The sequence below is a fragment of the Mobula birostris genome, chromosome 5 (genome assembly GCF_030028105.1).
Source record: "Mobula birostris isolate sMobBir1 chromosome 5, sMobBir1.hap1, whole genome shotgun sequence".
Taxonomy (NCBI): Eukaryota; Metazoa; Chordata; class Chondrichthyes; order Myliobatiformes; family Myliobatidae; genus Mobula; species Mobula birostris.
This window is the reverse complement of record NC_092374.1, coordinates 32,327,149-32,346,529: the sequence shown is the minus strand read 5'-3', so window position 1 is coordinate 32,346,529 and position 19,381 is coordinate 32,327,149. Positions and strand designations below refer to the sequence as shown.

General features: G+C 40.3%; 1 long non-coding RNA gene across 1 annotated transcript in view; it reads right to left on the bottom strand.

Moving 5' to 3' along the window:
* Positions 1–19,381, bottom strand: part of LOC140197217 (uncharacterized) — a 50,389-nt gene that overhangs the window by 12,689 nt on the left and 18,319 nt on the right. Inside the window, exon 4 of the long non-coding RNA XR_011885883.1 lies at positions 11,655–11,766. This is a non-coding gene — a long non-coding RNA (uncharacterized lncRNA). The remainder of the gene's footprint in view (positions 1–11,654; positions 11,767–19,381) is intronic.

Sequence of the window (19,381 nt, the reverse complement as noted above, 5' to 3'; positions counted from 1 at the left end):
TTACAGCCATTGTATTGGATGTTGATAACAAAGAAGTAACTATAAAACAGAGCAGCAGATAAGTGACTAACTATAACCAACTCATTCTACTGTAAGTAAGGAGGAACAAGAGAACAAAGAAAAGAACAAAGAACTTTGTGTTGTGGTTGATCTCAATGCTGAAATATACTTCTAACAGGGAAGGGAACTCCTTTGATAAGAATAGCCGATGAGACAACAAGGACAGCTCTGAGTTATGCTGCTGGGAACCTTGTGTTTACTTATGAAGAAACTACAAAAAAATACAGAACCAGTTATACTAAAAAATATTGAAAATGCTCTGAGCATTTACAGACAAACAGGTGATTATATAAACATATAAGGAAAGTTAAACCACAAAAAAATTACAATTTAGACCCTAATCCAACACTACATATCAAGAATTATTTGACTGGTTATGAAGCACTTTGAAATGTCCTAAGGTCACAAAAATTGAGATAGAAAGTTGCTGAAGATATCATAAGGCAAGATGGTAGATATTGTCTATGTACATGTTTGTAGTAAGGTGTTTGATAAAACCCATAAGGTAGGTTGGTTAAGGTACAAAGCATCCAAGGTGTACTGGAAGAACGGATCCAAAATTGGTATGGTGTTAGGAGGCAGAGGGCTTGTATAGAAGGTGCTTTCTGTTGTGAAGTCCTTGACCATTTGTGCACCACAGTGATCGATGTAGAGACCTTTGCTGTTTGTGATATATGTTAATGACCTGGATGTGCTTGGAGGAGGTAGAATTAGCAGGTTTACAAATAAAATGTTGACAATAGTGAAGGTTGTTTAAAGATAGAGTAGGATATAGATCAGATGGAAAGTTGAGTGGAGTGTTGGCAGATGGAAATTAATCCACAAGTGCATAATAATGCATCTTCGGAAATGATATAAGGGTAGGACATATACGAATAAATGGCAGGGCAGTGGGGGATGCTGATGAGTATAGAGACCTTGGGATACAAGTTCATTGTTCACTGCAAGTGGAAGCACAGGTAAGTTAGGTGGAGGAGAAGGCCTATGTCATGTTTGTCTTCATAGGTCAGGGCATAAACGATAAGAGTTAGGAGTTGACAAAACACTGAATGTTCAGCACTTAGACGATTGAGGTCCATGCTAGTTGGCATGGTAGGGGAGAGAATGCAGAGCAGATTTAATAAGATGTTATCTGGACTGCATGAAGAGATTGCATAGGCTGGGCTTGTTTTTTTTCTGGAGTAAGGAGGTTGAGGGATGACATTATAAAATTATGAAAGGCATTAGATTTGGTAGTTAGACAATTTTTTCCCATCATAAGGGTCTCCTAGTCAAGAAGGCACATGTTTAAGGTTAGAGGAAGGAGTTCTGCACAAAAAAAACTTCTAACAATTAAGTAGAGTTTTGTAGGGGGAGGGGGAGTTGAGAGGGAAGTTTTTCTGAACTGAGTGGTTAAGTAGGTAAGGCATTGAATGATATAAATCTAGTGCAGGCAAATGGGAATAATGTTGCTAACCAGTACAGCTCCATGACTCCAAGACTCTAAATTCAAAGCTTCATGTCAATTTGAATGCCTCCCAGCCACCCGAACCTATGAGAACACAGGTCATGTTTGCACAAACTGTCTGCATTTTTAAGCCTACCACACTGCAGTCTTGACCTTTCTTGCATTAGATTCCTTTGAGCTTGTATGCATGTGTGCTTGTGTTCGAGGCTTTTGCTATGCTTTGCAATTAACACAGCTGCACTTACGACTGCTCTGCCATTCTATGAGATTTTGGCTGAGACACTCCGGGTGAATAAAAGCACAAATTATCCGGTCACAGGTAATTCCAACTGCTCCGTGTGCGGGTGGTTTCAAATAGCAGACATACTATTGCAAATTTCTGAGGCTGCTCTCACAATGTCTCTATTGTGAATCAGCATATTATTGTGCCAAAGATCTTTATACAAAGCATGTAAAGAATAGCTGGCTTTTTAACTTTGATAAGTATGGCCTAAAGATATAGCATATAATACATTGGCGTCACCTACAAATGCCAAGAAATCACAGGTACAGAAAGGTACAAGAGGCAACACTCATTGTCAGACAAGCACTCAACTATCTGAAGGACATTTCATTATGCAGTTGGCTCCTGGGATGCAAAGTAATGATCACTATTTTCAGGAACCTGCTGACTAACAGCCACCACAGAGAAAGATAGAAGAGAATAGACTGATATGTCAGCTGGACTCACTGTAGGAGCAGTGGCCAGCGAACATCCATCTAAATTAAGTGGCAGATGAGCCTACCTGATAAATAGAGAATAAACCACACTCTTGTCAGTCAACATGGATCAGAGAAATAAAATTGTTCCACTCCAGCAACGTAAATATGGAAGTCAATTGTTTTCTTGAAATAAGGCTTTAAAAAAATTAAATTTCACTCAGTTCCAGAGAACAAGATGGCCATAGCGGAAAATAACACTGGTCAACAAATTTTTTTCGAACTTATTGCTTCCTCAGAATCTTTCAGTGATTATAATAGAGTGCTTGAAGCTGATACAAGTATAATTTCAGACTACCTGTATTACGTAGAAATGCGGAGAAACAAGAAATTAACTTTTATTGAATATAATGCATTTAGCACTGCTGATGCTTTTCAATAGTTCAACTAAGCTAAAAATGTTTTGTTGATGATTTTTGTTTGTACTCAGTGAAGAGGCTTCTCGCTTAAGTGTCCAACAATAATCAGTGTCTGAGGCCTCTCGCTTAGGTGGCCAACCATAACTGATGGATTCCTGTTGCCCTGATACCATTTCTCTATGACTGCAATGTCCTGGTGAAACCTTTCACCATGCTCGACACTGACAGCACCAAGACTTGCAGGGAAGAAGTGCAAATGGGAACGCAGAAAATGAATCTTTCGTGACATGTTGCTCTTCATGGTTTTGGATGCTAGGAGCATGTTGCCAACCAGCTGCATGTAGTTTGATGCTCTGTAGCTGCCAAGAGAATTTCCGTCGACATCCTTGAATAATTTCCATACGATTTTCTCTGGTCCCACTAGAAATATTACGATCGCCTGTCACTGATGACTTGTTTGATTTGTGAACCCACAAAAATGCCTTCAATTGTTCTTGGAAACATCTGTCTCAAATTTCAAAATCCTTCACGGAAATTTATAACCTTTCTAAAACCTGCCCTGCCATGCAGAATCTGCCCTGCCTAAACATGCCCAGGCATTCCTGGACAAGATAGAAAACTTTACAGCTTACATTGTGCTTGAATTAGCTTGAATGATGAATTGAAATATCTAATGTAGGCAATTTTTAAAAAACAGTGTGTGACAGGGATATTTCATGGCAATTTTCATGATCAGCAGCCCAAAATCCACAAGAGTATTCAGGAAGCAAAATCTTTGTTGTCCAGTGAGATGCATCTGGAGACTACAGTCAGTGAGGATTGGAAATAATATCTCCTCCTTTTTGACAATCATGACATGTGCACCTTAGTCTCCTGCTCTACTCTCCCTACTCTCATGACTGTGTGGCTAGGCCCAGATATATTCACCATTGACACAGCTCTCAGATGGTGATGAGGAGATGTACAGGAGTGAGATAGATCAGCTGGTTGCGTGGTGTTGCACTCAACATCACTAAGACCAAGGAACTGATCCTGGACCAAGGATGGGAAGTTGGGAGAGCACACACCGGTCTTCACTGAGGGGCCAGCAACGGAAAGGGTGAGCAGCTTGAAGTTCCTGGGTGTCAACAACTCTGAAGATCTATCCTGGAGCAACATATTAATGCAGCTATGAAGAAGGCATGCTGGCAGTTATATTTCATTAGGAGTTTGAGGAGATTTGATATGGGACCAAAGACTAGCAAATTTCTACAGATGTATCATGGAGAGCATACTGATTGGTTGCATCGCTGTATGGCATGAAGGCGAGAATACACAGGGTCGGAAAAAGCTACAGAAAGTTGTGAACTCTGCCCGCTCCAGCACTAGGATAATCCTCCTCAATATCGAGAAGATTGGCTTGGGATAGGATACTAATATTTGTTTGCTTAGCCTGTTAGTAGAATTGGAGGATTTTTCAGAGGCAGCACTGGTTGCATCTCTGAATTGTTCTGAGGTACTTGTTAGCTTTTATTGATGCATCATAGAAATCATTCTCTCCCATTCTCTCTGCATGCATAGCAGCTTGGTATGGCAGCAACACTGCACATAACCACAAGAAACTATAGATTCCCTCCATGGAATCTGACTACACTTCTCACTGTCTCAATAAATCAGCCAGTATAATCAAAGAACCCCCTCCCCCAGAACATTCCCTCTTCTTCCCTCTCCAATCGGACAGAAGATAAAAAAGCACGTACCACCAGACTCAAAGAATGTTTCTATCTCGCTGTTATCAGACACTTGAAATGACCTCTTGTATTATAAGACCATAAGACATAGTTGCAGAGCTAGGCCATTCGGCCCATTGAATCTACTCTGCCATCCATCATGCTGATTTATTATCCCTCTCAATCCTATTCTCCTACTTTCTCCCTGTAACCTTTGACACTCTTCCTAATCAAGAACCTATCAACCTTGATTTTAAATGGAGTAATGACTTGGCCTCCAGAGCCATCTGTAGCAATGAATTCCACAAATTCACCACCTTCTGGCTAAAGAAATTCCTCTTTATCTCTGTTCTAAAGGGACATCCTTCTATTCCAAGGCTGTGCCCTTTGACCCTAGACTCTTCCACTAGGAAACATCCTCTTCATGTCCACTCTATCTATGCCTTTCAACATTTGATAGGTTTTAATGAGATCTCCCCTCATTCTTCCAAACTTCAGTAAGTACAAGCCCAGAGACATTAAGGGCTCCTCATATGTTAACCCTTTCACTGCCGGGATCTTTCTTGTGAAGTTCCTCTGGACCCCCTCCAATGCCAGAACATCTTTTTTCAAATAAAAGGCCCCAAACTGCTCACTATACTCTAAGGGTGGTCTAACCAATGCTTTATAGAGATACGGTGGATTCACGACCTCAAAATCTACCTCATTGTGAATCTGAGCCTTATTGTTTACCTGCAACACTCTTTTTCTGTAGTTTATACACTTTATTCTGCATTATGATTGTTTTTATCTTGTTCTACCTCAATGCACTATGTATTGATTTTTGACCTGTATGAACAGCATGCAAGACAAGCTTTTCACTGTATCTTGGTACATATGTCAATAATAAACCAATACCAATACTCACCAATATCTCCAAAGTACGCAGGGATCATAGATAGTTGAAGTTGAATGTGAATAGGTATTTCTCTTCACTGAAGGTGAATCCTCAGATATGGAAAGTGTCGTTCAGGGTCTTATTGTAGATCTTGATTGATGCAATGGGACTTGAATGTCATTGGAGGTTGGATGGTGAAAGACCTTCTTCTTATGAATCCTGAAGAAGGGTTTCAGCCCAAAACGTCGACTCTTTTTTCATTTCTGTAAATGCTGCCCGACTTGCTGAATTCCTCTAGCATCTTGTGTGTGTTCATCTTCTAAGTGTTGCCAAGGAGGTCCACCATCTTGAATAATTCAAAGAAGGAGGCAATGGTGGCTCAGAGCTCAGTGTCTGAGAGTGCACGTACACAAGAGCCTGATCGCTAAGATTGGTGTAATCTTGGTCCAGGAACATCAGAAAATGTTGAACAGGTTCTTGTAGATTCACTACATTTCAATGGGGTCCTTGCTAAAGATGAGATTAAGTATTGTAGCAATAACTGTGAAGAGGATGGCAGTAATTTTTTAGCATGGTTTCACTCTATTTGCATTGGGTTCATGATGAGGTTCGTAGCTTGCACTTGATCATGGACCAAGATTGATAGGCAGATTTAAGAAGGATCCCCTCAGTTGCTAGAGTTGAAGGATCTGTCATATTGTAAAGAGACATGTAGAATAGCTGATGCTATCCCTACATTTGTCTTGAATTAACATGCAGCAGAGATCATGCCCATTGTGCTTCCTGATGGGCAGGATCCACAATAACTTAGATACTGTTACTCTTGCATAAATATACCCAGTAGCCACATTATTAGGTAAATATCTATTCAGCCAATTATGTGGCAGCAACTCAATGCATAAAAGCATGGAGACATGGTCAAGAGGTTCAGCTGTTGTTTGGATCAGAATGGGGAAGAAATATTGTTTTTTAACTCCAAAACCTAAAACTAATTGAAAGAAAAACATGGAGCTGGGGGATAACTTGTGTATGTTTGTTTTTACTTTCAGTGTGGTGTATACTTTTGACGTGGTGGCACACACTTATGATGTGGTAGAGTGATGACATATGCCATTCACGTACTTTGACATATAACCAGTAATGAACTATGTAAAAAACAAAGAATGCTTAGTCAAACAACATATTTATAATTTTACAATATTACTCAAATATTACTGAAATATTAAATACACAACACTCCCCTCTGCTTAGCTACAAACTCCAAATCAATATAGAATCCATGTCAACTATATAGGACCATAAGACATAGGAGCAGATTTAGGCCATTCAGCCCATCGAGTCTGTTATGCCATTTCATCATGGTTGATCCATTTCCCTCTCAAACCTATTCTGCTGCCTTCTCCCCATAACCTTTCACACCCTGACAAACCAAGAACCTATCAACCTATGCCTTAAATACACCAAATACATTGCTCTCTACAGCATACAAATAAATACAACTACTATACAGACATACACAGCATAGTACATTTTAGATTGTCCAATTCAGGCCTAAAGATTTAATCACTGGGGAGGATTTCTTACTTTTGTGGGGTAACGTCTTTCCTGACACGGGTGGTAGGTGATGGCCAGATATTTGTGGCTGTGAAACAATCTCAGGTTCTGGGGCCTCCTCCATAGTGGTTGTAGGAGTTGACTCTGGGAATACAGGAAGTGGTTCTGACAGCTCTAGATTCCTTTCTTCTCTACCAAATGACTCTGCTCTCCTCAGCTGATTGATGTGCCACCTCTAGATGACATCAGACGCAACCTCTACTGTGTAGGAGAGTGGTGCAGTTGCTGTAATGTTTCCCTTCAGAAAGGTTTGCAAAGATATCCGCTATCCTGTGCGGAGCATAGTGATCTACTTTCAGTACTGGGCTGTTGATGACCTTAAAATCACCACAGATCACTTTCATTCCAGACTGCAACTCAATTGTGTTTCGGTCTGCTAGTTCCATTGATACAGCAATTTCAACTGTTCTTTTAACTGTAAGCTGTGCTTTAGTTAGGAGCTACTTTTGAATGCTTTCTTGTAAGGTTCCACAAACTAACGACCTTTCCGCATCACTAAGTCCATCACTGAACTGACAATGCTTAGACAACTTCTTCAATTTAACCACATACATGGAAATGGACTTCCCTTCCTTTTGATTCCACTTAGGAAGTCTGAAGTGTTCTGCAGTCAACAATGGCTTTGGTTCTAAACCTTCCTGCATTACTTTCATGATATCAACAAAATTAATTTTGGCTGGTTTGGTTGGAGCAATCAAACCTCTAAACTTTCCCACTGATTATTCTCATATATAAAACTGGCACTCGCTTCACAGTGGGTATTTCTTTAGCTTTAAAATTTTGTTCAATTTGTTCTGTATACATTAGCCAGTTATCTGTTGTGCAATCAAACATATCTATCTTTCTGATGTAGCCAACCATTACTGTTTTTTAAAATACATTATTATTATTATCACCCTGTACTCACTGTTTATGAACCTGTAAATTTCTGCCTCTTTTTAAAAATTTGACAGTCTTTCTCTTCCCCTTGCAAAGAAACAAGTGTGTTGTGCTTTTTTTAAAAAAATGTGAACATCTCGCTGCATTTTAAAAAAACTTGAACATCTTGCTGTTCTTCAATAGATAGGTAGTTGTCTCAGGTTTATTTATAAACTTTCTCATTGTCACTGTTATGCTTTGTAACTCCAAAACATAAAACTAATTCAAAGAAAAATACGGAGATAACTCGTGTATATTTGTTTTTACTTTCAGTGAGGCGCATCCTTAAGACGTGGTGGCATGATGACATGATGATGTGTGCCATTCACAAACTTTTACATTTAACCCGTAAGAAATGATCTATAAAACAAAGAATACTTAATCAAACAACATATTTGTAATTTTACTCATATTACCAAAATATTAAATTAAATTTAATATTAGATTCACAACAGGGAGTGACCTTGTCCATGGAATGATTATTGGTGCCAGACGGGGTGGTTTGAGTATCTCAGAAATTGACAATCTCTTGGGAATTTCATGCACAACAGTCTCTAGAGTTTACAGAGAATGACAAAATTTAAAAAAAAAATCTATGCAGCAGCAGTTCTGTGGGTGAAGATGCCTTGTTAATGAGAGAGGTCAGAGGAGAATGGCCAGACAGGAAGGGAGCAATGTTTTTGTGTTCAATTATGTAAAAAGTATTATCTCTTATAGCATAATAACACCTTTATTCATTACTTGTTTTACTGTAGTCAGTCTCCCTTTCTGCTGTTACAATGGTGGTGTGCAGACGAATATCTCTGAACTCACGACATGTCAAACTTTGCAGTGAATGGGCTACAGCAACAGAAAACTACAAGCATACATACAGTGGTCACTTTATGAGGTACAGGAGGTACCTAATAAAGTGGCCACTAAGTGTATATAAGTATATACAGTACCTGTTAGCTTGCCATTATGATAGTCATATCATTTTGTGGGTGGATGCATTATTGCAGAGTTGCAGATGAGTGGAAAAAGGAGCAAAAAAAAAGTAGGAAATTCCCATGCCAGTTTGCACCCCTACCTGCCTTGGACAACACCAACTCTCTCATGCATGGATGAAAGAAAATATGGTCCCTGTGTCAGTGATGAATATGCTATGTGCAGTATTAACTGTGCATTATTAATGAAAGACCAGACTTCCCCGATGGGAGAAGTGTTTTCCAGCAATTACCATCTAATACGAATTCTTACATTAATTTGTTATACTTTGATACTGTAGGTGTCTTCTGGAAGGTTTGTGAATAAATGGAAATAATGTTTAAAATGCCTACTCGGGCATACTTATAAAGGAAGGAGGAGCAGCACTGTCTATGATCAGTAAAAGAATAGTGATTAATAAGCAGAATGAAGAAATACAAACGGTTCTCAAGGAATGATGCAACAGCATGAACAGGTGTTGAATAATACAACCTGGCTGAGACCAGTGTAAGCATCCTTGTGAATGAGGTACAAGAAATTCACCGCATGTGGAAAGCTTTAGGGCACGAGCTTCCAATAGAAAGTGTGAAGAAGTGAGAGAAATTTAATATCAGCAAGCCATTATCCAGACTCCTTACTCACTTCCTTCTTATGACTGTGAGGCTAAGTACAGCTCCATTACCATTTTAGGTTTGCTGATGACACCACTGTTGTTGGCCCAAACCAAAGGTGGTGACAAATCGGCATGTGGGAGGGAGATAGAAAATCGTGCTGAATGGTGCCACAACAACCTCTCACTCCACATCACCAAAACCAAAGAGCAGATTATTAATTAGCAGAGGAAGAACCTGGAGGTCCTTGGGCCATTCTTCATCAGGGTATCAGAGGTGGAAAGGGTCAGAAAAGTTTGCAAAGATTCGGTATGTCATTTAAAAATATTGACAAACTTCTATCATGCACAGTGGAGATATATTGACTGGATGCATTCTGGCCTGTTATGTTGAAACACCAAGCCCTTGAATGTAAAAGCTACACTTGGTAGTACAAAAGGTGTAAAAGGATACACACTATTTCATCGCAGGTAAAGTCCTCCCCACCACTGAGTTCATCTACCAGGAGCACTGTTGCAGGAAAGCAGCATCCATCATTAACGGCCCTCACTGTCTAGGCCAGGATGTTCTCAGCATCCAGAAGGTCTATTCTCACTGCTACCATCAGGAAGGAGATACAAGAGTCTTAGGTCCTACACCACCAGATTCAGGAACAGTTATTACCCTTCAACCATCAGGTTCCTGAACTAGAATGGATAACTTCACTTACCCTTATACTGCACTGAGCTGAATTCCGTGACCTATGGACTCAGTTTCAAGGACTCTACAACTCATGTTCTCAATATTATTTACTATAATTTATCTATTATTTTCCTTTTTTTTTTGTATTTGAACAATTTGTTGACTTTGGCCCACCTGCAGTCATATCATCTGCAGATTTGTAGGTGGAGTTGCAGCATTATCTGGCCGCACAGTCATGAGAGCATTGGCTGAGGACACAGCCTGGTGGGGCACCAATGTTGAAGATACTCATGGTGGAGAATTGCTACCTATCCTTACTGATTGCAGCCTGTTGGTCAGAAACTCAAGGATCCAGTTTCAAAAGAAGGTGTAAATGAGCCTGATGATTCTCTTTTGATTCCTTCCAATGACAGTATATCCTTTCCTAAATAAGTGGACCAAAGTTTAAGAAAAGTACTCCAGGCATGGCCTCACCAGTGTCTGTACAATTATAACAACACTTCCCTATTTGCGAACTCCAATCCTCTTGAAATAAAGGCCAACATGCTTTTGCTAACCACTTGATTACATGCTTCTGGCCTGAAGAAAGGCCTGTTTATTCTGACTCTCTCTCTTCTGTGTGATAACCGATCTTCAGTCCATGCTAAAAAACTTCTCCCGAATGCCAAGTTCTGTCATCTTGTACACCAGCCTTTTATGAGGTACCTTGTCAAATGCATATCTTTCAACTCCCTGTCTGCAGAAATCTACCCAACCTTTCTTTCCTTTGCAGTCTGGGCTGGAGAAGGTAACACAAACTTGGAGAGACCTGGGTGTGGGGAGACTGACTTATTTTGCCAGACCACGTGTTGCTGCCCATAAGCAAAGTCGGTACTGACTGGTCATGAGTTAAAATCCGGTCAGTAGAGCATACTGTGAGATCAACTTGCCACAACCAGAGGTGGACTTTCAGAGCACTCAGACCTAGAACCAACTTTGCTGCTCATTTCTGAAAAGCCTCCTTTGTACAGCTGGCTAACAGAGAAAAGAGCCTCTGCTAGTGGTTACACCTTTCTAAATATGTGCCTTTAATATGCTAAAAGGAATTTCACCCTTTAGAATTGCCCCCAGTTCTGCAAAAGGGCATGGGTTTACAAATGCAGGCTATATCATATAGACAAAGTGACACAAGCAAAAGTCCCGAGCCATTTTCCAATTTGAAACACATTGGGACTTAGCAGCTGCTCTGCTGAATGTTGCCAGTGGTGTTTCAGTGAAGAGTGAGGGCCTTAGTGGTGAATTCTTAGCCATATTGTTATATCCTGCTTTTTAAACTACAAAATTTAAATCCACTCATAAAAAACATACAGGAAATACAAATTCAGACATTACGTGTCTTTCCTTACATTCAAAATAACTATCCATCAAGTCAATGCATTCTATTTACAAAGCACCAAGACCAGTCATGTACTCTCTTACAAATGTTAAACCTGTTTGAGGGGCTTGGATACTCAGCCCCTCTGTGCAGGAAGGACTTCAGACTAGAATTCTTCTCCACAAAACTTTTGACAAGTCAGTGGAGGAATTAACCGCCAATCAAAGCAGTCGTGTGAACCATCTGGCAGAAGAGGTTCGTATAAAAACTACTGGCCTATATAAATAACATTAACATACTACTCATCTGGTGACTCAGAAGTCATTCAGTTCTTTCAGTTCAGTTCAGTGAGCATCTCCCAGAAGAAAGTTGCTCCGGTTTCCAGAGGTATTACAATACCAGGTCGATGTGCTGAACGGACAGAAAAAGTTGGTTGTTATTGCAAACGATGCATTTTACTTTAAATTTTTAGGAGTAGTAATAGATAATAAATTAAGCTGGAACCCACACATAAATTATGTCAAAGCAAAAATGTCAATACTGTACAAAGCGCAAGATTTCTTAAATCAGGAATCTTTGTATACATTCTACTGTTCACTTATAGTCCCATACATGGCCTACTGTGTAGAGATATGGGGAAATACATACAGAACAAATACAAAAATCAACTTTTCTACTCCAAAAGAAAATAGAAGTCATACGAATTGTAAATAAGACAAATTATTATGAGCCAACTAATCCACTATTTATTCAACCAAACACTTTAAAATTCAGAGATTTTGTTGATTCTAAAATAATACAAATTATGTATAAAGTAAAATATGGACAGCTACTACAAAGTATCCAAAGGTTGTTTAAAATGAGAGAAAGTCAACATGACTTGAGAGGAACATGTATATTTCAAAAGCAAAGGATAAGAACAAATGTAAAAAATCATTGTATTTCAGTCGGGGGTGAATCTACGGAATAGTTGTAGTGAGAATTTAAAAACATGCACCACACTTAAGTTTAAAAAATTATTTTAAAATAATTTAATGAACAAATATAAAATACATGATTTAAAATGAATGGGAGTAATGTAAATAAATGATACTTGGAATTGGATTTTGTGTTAAAAGATTATGAAATTTTTTGTTTTGATGTGTTGATTGACGCCAGATATGTTGTTGTATAAGTAAGAGTGGTAGGCGTAATAAGCTGTAGCTTCAGCCTACACCCTTTCGGTCTGTTTTAAAGAATATCTTTTTTTTTTGTTCTAATTTTGTCCTATGAAATCATTGTTATGTTTGTACTGACCGAAATAAATTTCATTCTTTCATTCATTCATTTTACTGTATGTTTTCATGTACACGTCATAAATAAATTTGAATCTTGAATGCAGATCAACAGCTGGATTCCAACTCTCCTTTTCCCCATCTCCCCTGATCCCACCAACACCACAACAGAATTGAGGGGCAAAGCAGGGTTTCCTCGGCAACTAGGTTACAAATGCTGACAGTGATAGCAAATTCCAATCCAATTTTGTTGGCCACAGAATCAACTTGCATGGCTGACTACTCGCCACTCCTTTTTCTGTCAGCCAAACTCCAAAGATCTAACTGAAATTCTACCATGTGGGAATTTACTTATCATTAAATGTATCTGAGCTACCCACTTACCAATCATCAATTAATCACATTAGAGCTCAAGACATGCTTTGATGTACATGCGATTGGTAAGTAAGAATAGTAAGTGAATAAAGGAATAAATAAGCAAATAAATTGGCTGAACAGAGGAACACTTTTAGTAATAAACTATGATAACTGCGTTGCTCCAAAGAGTGCTATATGTGATCATTCTTAACCTCAGTCATTACTGAATTGAATTGACTTTATTACTTATATCCTTCATATACGCGAGGAGTAAATATCTTTACGTTACATCTCTGCCTAAATGTACAATGTGCAATTTATAGTAATTTATAATAAATAGTTTGTACAACAGGATAGTCAATATAACATAGAAATACAGTTGCATCAGCGTGAATTAATCAGTCTGATGTCCTGGTGGAAGAAGCTGTCCCAGAGCCTGTTGGTCCTGGCTTTTATGCTGCGGTACTATTTCCAGGATGGTAGCAGCTGGAACAGTTTGTGGCTGGGGTGACTCAGGCCCCCAGTGATCCTTCAGGCCCTTTTTACACACTTCTCTTTGTAAATGTCCTGAATAGTAGGAAGTTCACATCTACAGACGCGCTGGGCTGTCCGCACCACTCTCTGCAGGGTCCTGCGATTGAGGGAAGTACAGTTCCCAGGCAGTGATGCAGCCAGTCAGGATGCTCTCAGTTGTGCTCCTGCAGAAAGTTCGTAGGACTTGGGGGCCCATACCAAACTTCCTCAACCGTCTGAGGTGAAAGAGGCGCTGTTCTTGGCCCTATAATGAGTCAAACGACAGCCGGGGAAGTGATGACCCCCCTCCTGTTAAACTGTTTGAGCTAACTTAATTTTTACTCTTTCTTACTTCCCTTAACATTTGTATATCTGTGAACTTGTAATGCTACTGTGACACTGTAACTTTCTTTGGGATCAATAGAGTATTTATCTGTCTATCTCTAAATAAATGAGTAAATCAATCAATCAATCTGACAGGAGGTAGTCCTGGCCTCTATTACTTACACTCAGTAGCCACTTTATTGTGTGTCTCTTATACCTAATGAAGAGTGTATGTTTGTGGTCTTCTGCTTCAAGGTTCAATGTGTTGTGTGCTCAGAGATGATCTTCTGAACCTCTTGATCATTTCTGAATGCTCTTATGCATTGAGTTCCTGCCATGATTGGCTGATTAGATATTTGCATTCACAAACAGGTGTACAAATGCACCTAATAAGGTGGCTGCTATGTATAATTCTGTTAGGAGTGCTGAGAGTGAGATTTCTAAAGAATCCTCACAAAAATACTCTGTGGACTGGTTTGCTTCTTTCTAGGCCCCAGGGTTCAGTGATCTTATTACAATCATGATATTATGGAGAATAATATATTCTTCTCAGTACAGTACTCACTCCATTTTACTGCTGTTACTGCTCATGCATTTGTTAGGTCCTGCGGTTTTTGCTGCGAATACTCTGCAACTTAGTCAGTGGATTGGGCATCGCTGTCCATTTCAGTGCTATACAATGAGAGATACTCTTACAACAGAGGGAAACACATTACTGGCTCTTATTTTGCCACACAGGGAATTTGACTGGAATTTTTCTATAATGCTCTGTAGAGCATTGTTCAGAGGAACATGCAGAAAATGCTGGAGGAACTTAACAAGTCAGGCAGCATCTATGGAGAGGAATAAAGAGTCAGGACCTGATGAAGTGTCTCAGCCCAAAATGTCGACTCTTTCTTCCTGTCCATAGAGGTTGCCTGACCTGCTGAGTTCCTCAAGAATTTTGTGTGTGTTGCTCCAGATTTCCAGCATTTGCAGAATCACTTGTGATGTTCTATAAGTGACTATTGATAAGTTTTCTGAGAAATCAAGATCTATGAAACACAATGGAGACACAAGAGACTGTAGATGCTGGAATCTGAAGCATAAAGTGATCTGCCGGAGGATCTCAGCAGGCCAGGCAGCATTTGTAGAGGGAATGGACAATTAATGTTTCAGGTGGAAACCCATGAAGGGACTAATGGGAAATACTGAGACTAAAGGCAGACAGATCATGAGGTTTAGATGGCCAGCATCCAAGGGTTTTAAAGGAAGTAGTTGCAGAGGTGGTGGACCATTGGTTGGGGTTTTCCAAAACTCTCCGACCTCTTTCAGAGTATGAGTGGATTGGAAATTCACATATATGACTCCATTGTTCAAAAAGGGAGAGAGAGAGGGACAAAAAGTGGAAAGCTATGGACCTGTTAGCTATACAAATGTTGCCTGACCGGTGGGGCAGTTGTTTTTGTTTTGCCATGAAGCTCAGTGCTGGGCAGGAATTTAGCTATGTTGCACCTTTTTGCTGCAAAAAGCTGTAAAGTCTGCCGGCTCCATTATGGGCACTCGCCTCCCCAGCATCCAGGACACCTTCAAAAGGCATTTCCTCAAAAAGGTGGCATTAAGGAACCCCATCGCCCAGGACGTGCCCTCTCCTGTTGCTGCCATCAAGGAGGAGGTACAGGAGCCTGAAGACTTCTGTACCTCCTCCTTAATGTGTCAGGAACAGCTTCTTCCCCACATCATCAGATTTCCAAATGGACAATGAACCCATGAGCATTTCCTCACCATTTGCTTTCCCTCTCTTTCTGCACTACTTAGTTAATTTAATTTTCTTTTTTATATATATTTCTTATTGTAATTTATAGTTTTTATTATTATTTATTGCAACGTACTGCTGTCATAAAACAACAAATTTCACGACATACTTGATTCTGATTCCTCTTATCCACTGCCCCCAACACCTATAGATACCGATCGCCCTGCATTCTCCGTGATCTCCTCTACCCATACCTGAGACACTCCAATCAGCCCAACGCCCCTCCTAAACCACACCACCGCCAATCTCCGCTCAGAGCCCTGAGATTCCTGACCCAGAGGTCACTGGAGAGCTAATAACTCTCCAAAACACCACTGACCCCAGCCACTGCCCTCTTCCCCTGCCAGCAAAACTAACCTATTCTTGATCACTGGCCCCAGTTCAATTCTCCGCTTGTCTAGAACATGACCTCATCCAGATAAGAGCCATGATTGTGTTGTGCCACTGGCCCTCTATCCAACGACAAGGAAGAACACCTCCTTTTTAAGCTGTACTCAGGGTCTTAATAAAAATAATTGGCACACTTTGTGACACCACACAACCCATGCATATTATTCTCTCCACAATGTGCTCCCATCCTCCTTCACTCTACTGGGGTTTATAGGTTTGTCAAGCTTGATAACATTCCTTAGGATTCTCTGGAGCAAGGGAGCTGATTCGAAATTGGTCAAATTAATCAGAACACTAATATACACAACGAGTGAATCCGACAATGCTGCAAATCTAGACTAACACACACAAAATGCTGGAGGAACTCAGCAGGTCAGTCAGGCAGCATCAGTGGAGAGGAATAAACAGCTGACTTTTCAGACCAAGACCCCCGTATGTTGTTTATAAGTTATAACTTTACATTTGTTGGTAACATATGTGCTAAGGTGGCAAATACCACAGAGACAGATTACTTTGAGAGAGATCTAAAGCACTGTAAGCTCCAAAAAATGGATTTAATGTAGAAAAGGCATAAAAACATCTAAACTCTGATAAGGAACGTGAGAAAAGATCTATTGTTTAATATATCTAAAGGTTCCTTAAGGCTGGTGGGGGGGGGGGGTGGGAGGTGTTGTTAGTGGAGCTGAGGCCCCACTACCTATTGAATACTCCCTAAGAATTCCAAAAACTAATTGAAAGAAAAACAAGGAAACTGATTTCATTTTTACTTTAGTGAGGAATGAACATATGACATGGTGGCTTAATGACATCTGCCATTCATGTACTTTTACACATAATATGTAATGAATTAGTAGAATGAACAAAGAAGGCTTAATTAAACAAGATATTTACAGTATTACTTAAATATTAAATACACAACACTATTCCCTGATTAACTATAAAGTCCAACTCAATATAGAATGCATGTCAACTGATTGTGTGTGTGTGTGTGTGTGTCTGTCTGTCTGTATAAATAAATACACATATATCTATCTATATACAACTACTTTCCTGATAATGTCTTTCCTGATGGGTTAGGGGTCACGTTGCTTGGCAGGAGAGACTTGTGGCTGTGAAACAATCTCAGGTTCTGGGGCCTCCTCCATGGTGGTTGTAGGAGTTGCTTCTCTGACTACAGGAATTTCTGAATCCACTGGATACCTTCCTTCTCTAGCAATTCACTCTGCTCTTCTCAACCGATCAATGTGTTGATATCAGGAGCAATCTCCATTGTGTAGGAGAGTGGTCCAGTTCTGTCCTTAATCTTTCCAAGTGCCACTTTTGATCAACTCTGTAGTTCCTCACCAGGACTGCTTGTCCAGGAGCAAAACATTGAACCTCCTTGTTTGAGGAATCCTCAATTTGTCTCAGCTGTTTGTCTTGCATATTCACTTTGAGATTGGATCTGAGGAAGTCCAAGCGCGAGTGCAAGGAACAGCATAGCGGGTGAGTTTTTGGTTATGGACTTTATTGAGTTGTGATACGCAAGGAGGAAATTGGTGAGTTTCTGATTCAGTGTTCATGTAGAGTGCTCTGCTGACATGGCATGCAATGCATTCTTTAGACTCTGGACAAACCTTTTGTTACCAGGTTTGGATATGGCCCAAGTGCGGAGGTCGATAGTTCACAAACTTTATTGCAAACAGTGTTAAAGGGAAAATAAACAATAAACGCTAGGCCAAATAGGGCCATTAACTAAAACTCACAAATGGGAAACGAAGCCTATACTGCTGCTGAAAAGAAAATCTAAACATTAAACAAATACCGCTAGTCTTCAAAGTCAGTTGACTCAAAAGTCCAATTTCTCAGGGAAGGTTGAAAGCAAACAGGCAGCAAAGCGCTGCTGTGCTCTGTCCAAGTCTTGAAAAGCACTACGACGACAAGTATGGAGTTAAATACTATCACGATTAAATAATTAGCTGACAAGTGCAAATTCACAAGCACAATTGCCGTATCTACCACGCTACTGAATCCGTAGTTGTGACACCTTTCTGCCAAGCCGTTTGTAGCTGGTGGTAGGATGCAGATGTAATATGTCTTATTCCATTCATTTTTGGGAATGATTGAAACTGTTCTGCAACAAACTGTGCTCCATTGTCACTGACTAAGTGTTCTGGAACAGCAGTCCTTGAGAAGAGGCCTCTCAATACATCAGCAGTGTGTGGGGCTGTAGTGCAGGCCACGGGGAACACTTCTGGCCACTTGTTAGCTGCATCACTACTACCAAGAAACTTGTTGCCATGAATGGTCTGGCAAAATCCACATGAATCCTCTGCTAGGGAAATGTACCCATTCCCAGGAATGGAGAGCTTAGGCCAGGGGCAATATGCCACAGATCGTAGAGTACAGACTATAGAGCTAAAGACCATATACAGGACATGTTGACATCCCAAACAGTGCTTGGTAAGCAGCTTGATCTGACGATCTGTCCCAGGCCACCAGACAAAGCTTTGAGCCAATGCTTTCATTTTGCTGATGTCTACATGACTAGCATGTAGCTCCTCCAATACTTTAGCTCTCAGCTTGGAAGGTACAAGAACTCTCAATCCACATATAAGGCAACCCTCTTCAAGGGCAAGTTCATCCAGGCGCTGGTAAAAATGTGGGAACTGGAGTTTCTGCTGCACCTTCCAGCCATTCTGCATTGCCATGTAGACCTGAGACAGTGTGCGATCCCTTATGGCTTCTCTGCTGTAGGAGGGAGACTATCAATTTGTATCAGGGAGAGTACGTCAGGAGGAGTGTCCTCCTTTGTAAATTTTTCATGTATTTTCTTCTCCAAAGGTACATGGAACAATTAATCAGCATTTCCTTGATTAGTTGTCCTCTTGAATTTGATCTTGCAACTGTGTCCCCTGGAAACAGAGCCCATCTCTGCATTCGAGCTGCTGCTGTCAGTGGAACACCCTTCTGTGGATTGAAAATGGACACTAGGGGTTGATGATCAGCAATGAGGGTAAACTCATTCCTTGGCAGGTACTGGTTGAAATATGTGACACCCCAAACCAGACTCAAGGCCGCTCTGTCAATCTATACATGATTTTTATTTGCAGTAACAAGGGAACGTAATGCAAAGGCTATGAAGCATTTACTTCCATCACTCATAATATGTGACATGACTGCACCTATACCATAAGGTGAGATATCACTGGCAAACTTCACTGGACAATGTGGAGCACAATGTGTGAGTACAGGGACTGATGTCACCACTTCCTTTACCTTTTGGAAAGCTACCTCTCACTGCTTTGTCCATTGCCATCTTTTCCCAATCTGTAGTGATGAGTTCAAGGGATGGAGCATAGTAGCCAGGTTTGGCAGGAACCTGTTGTAGTAA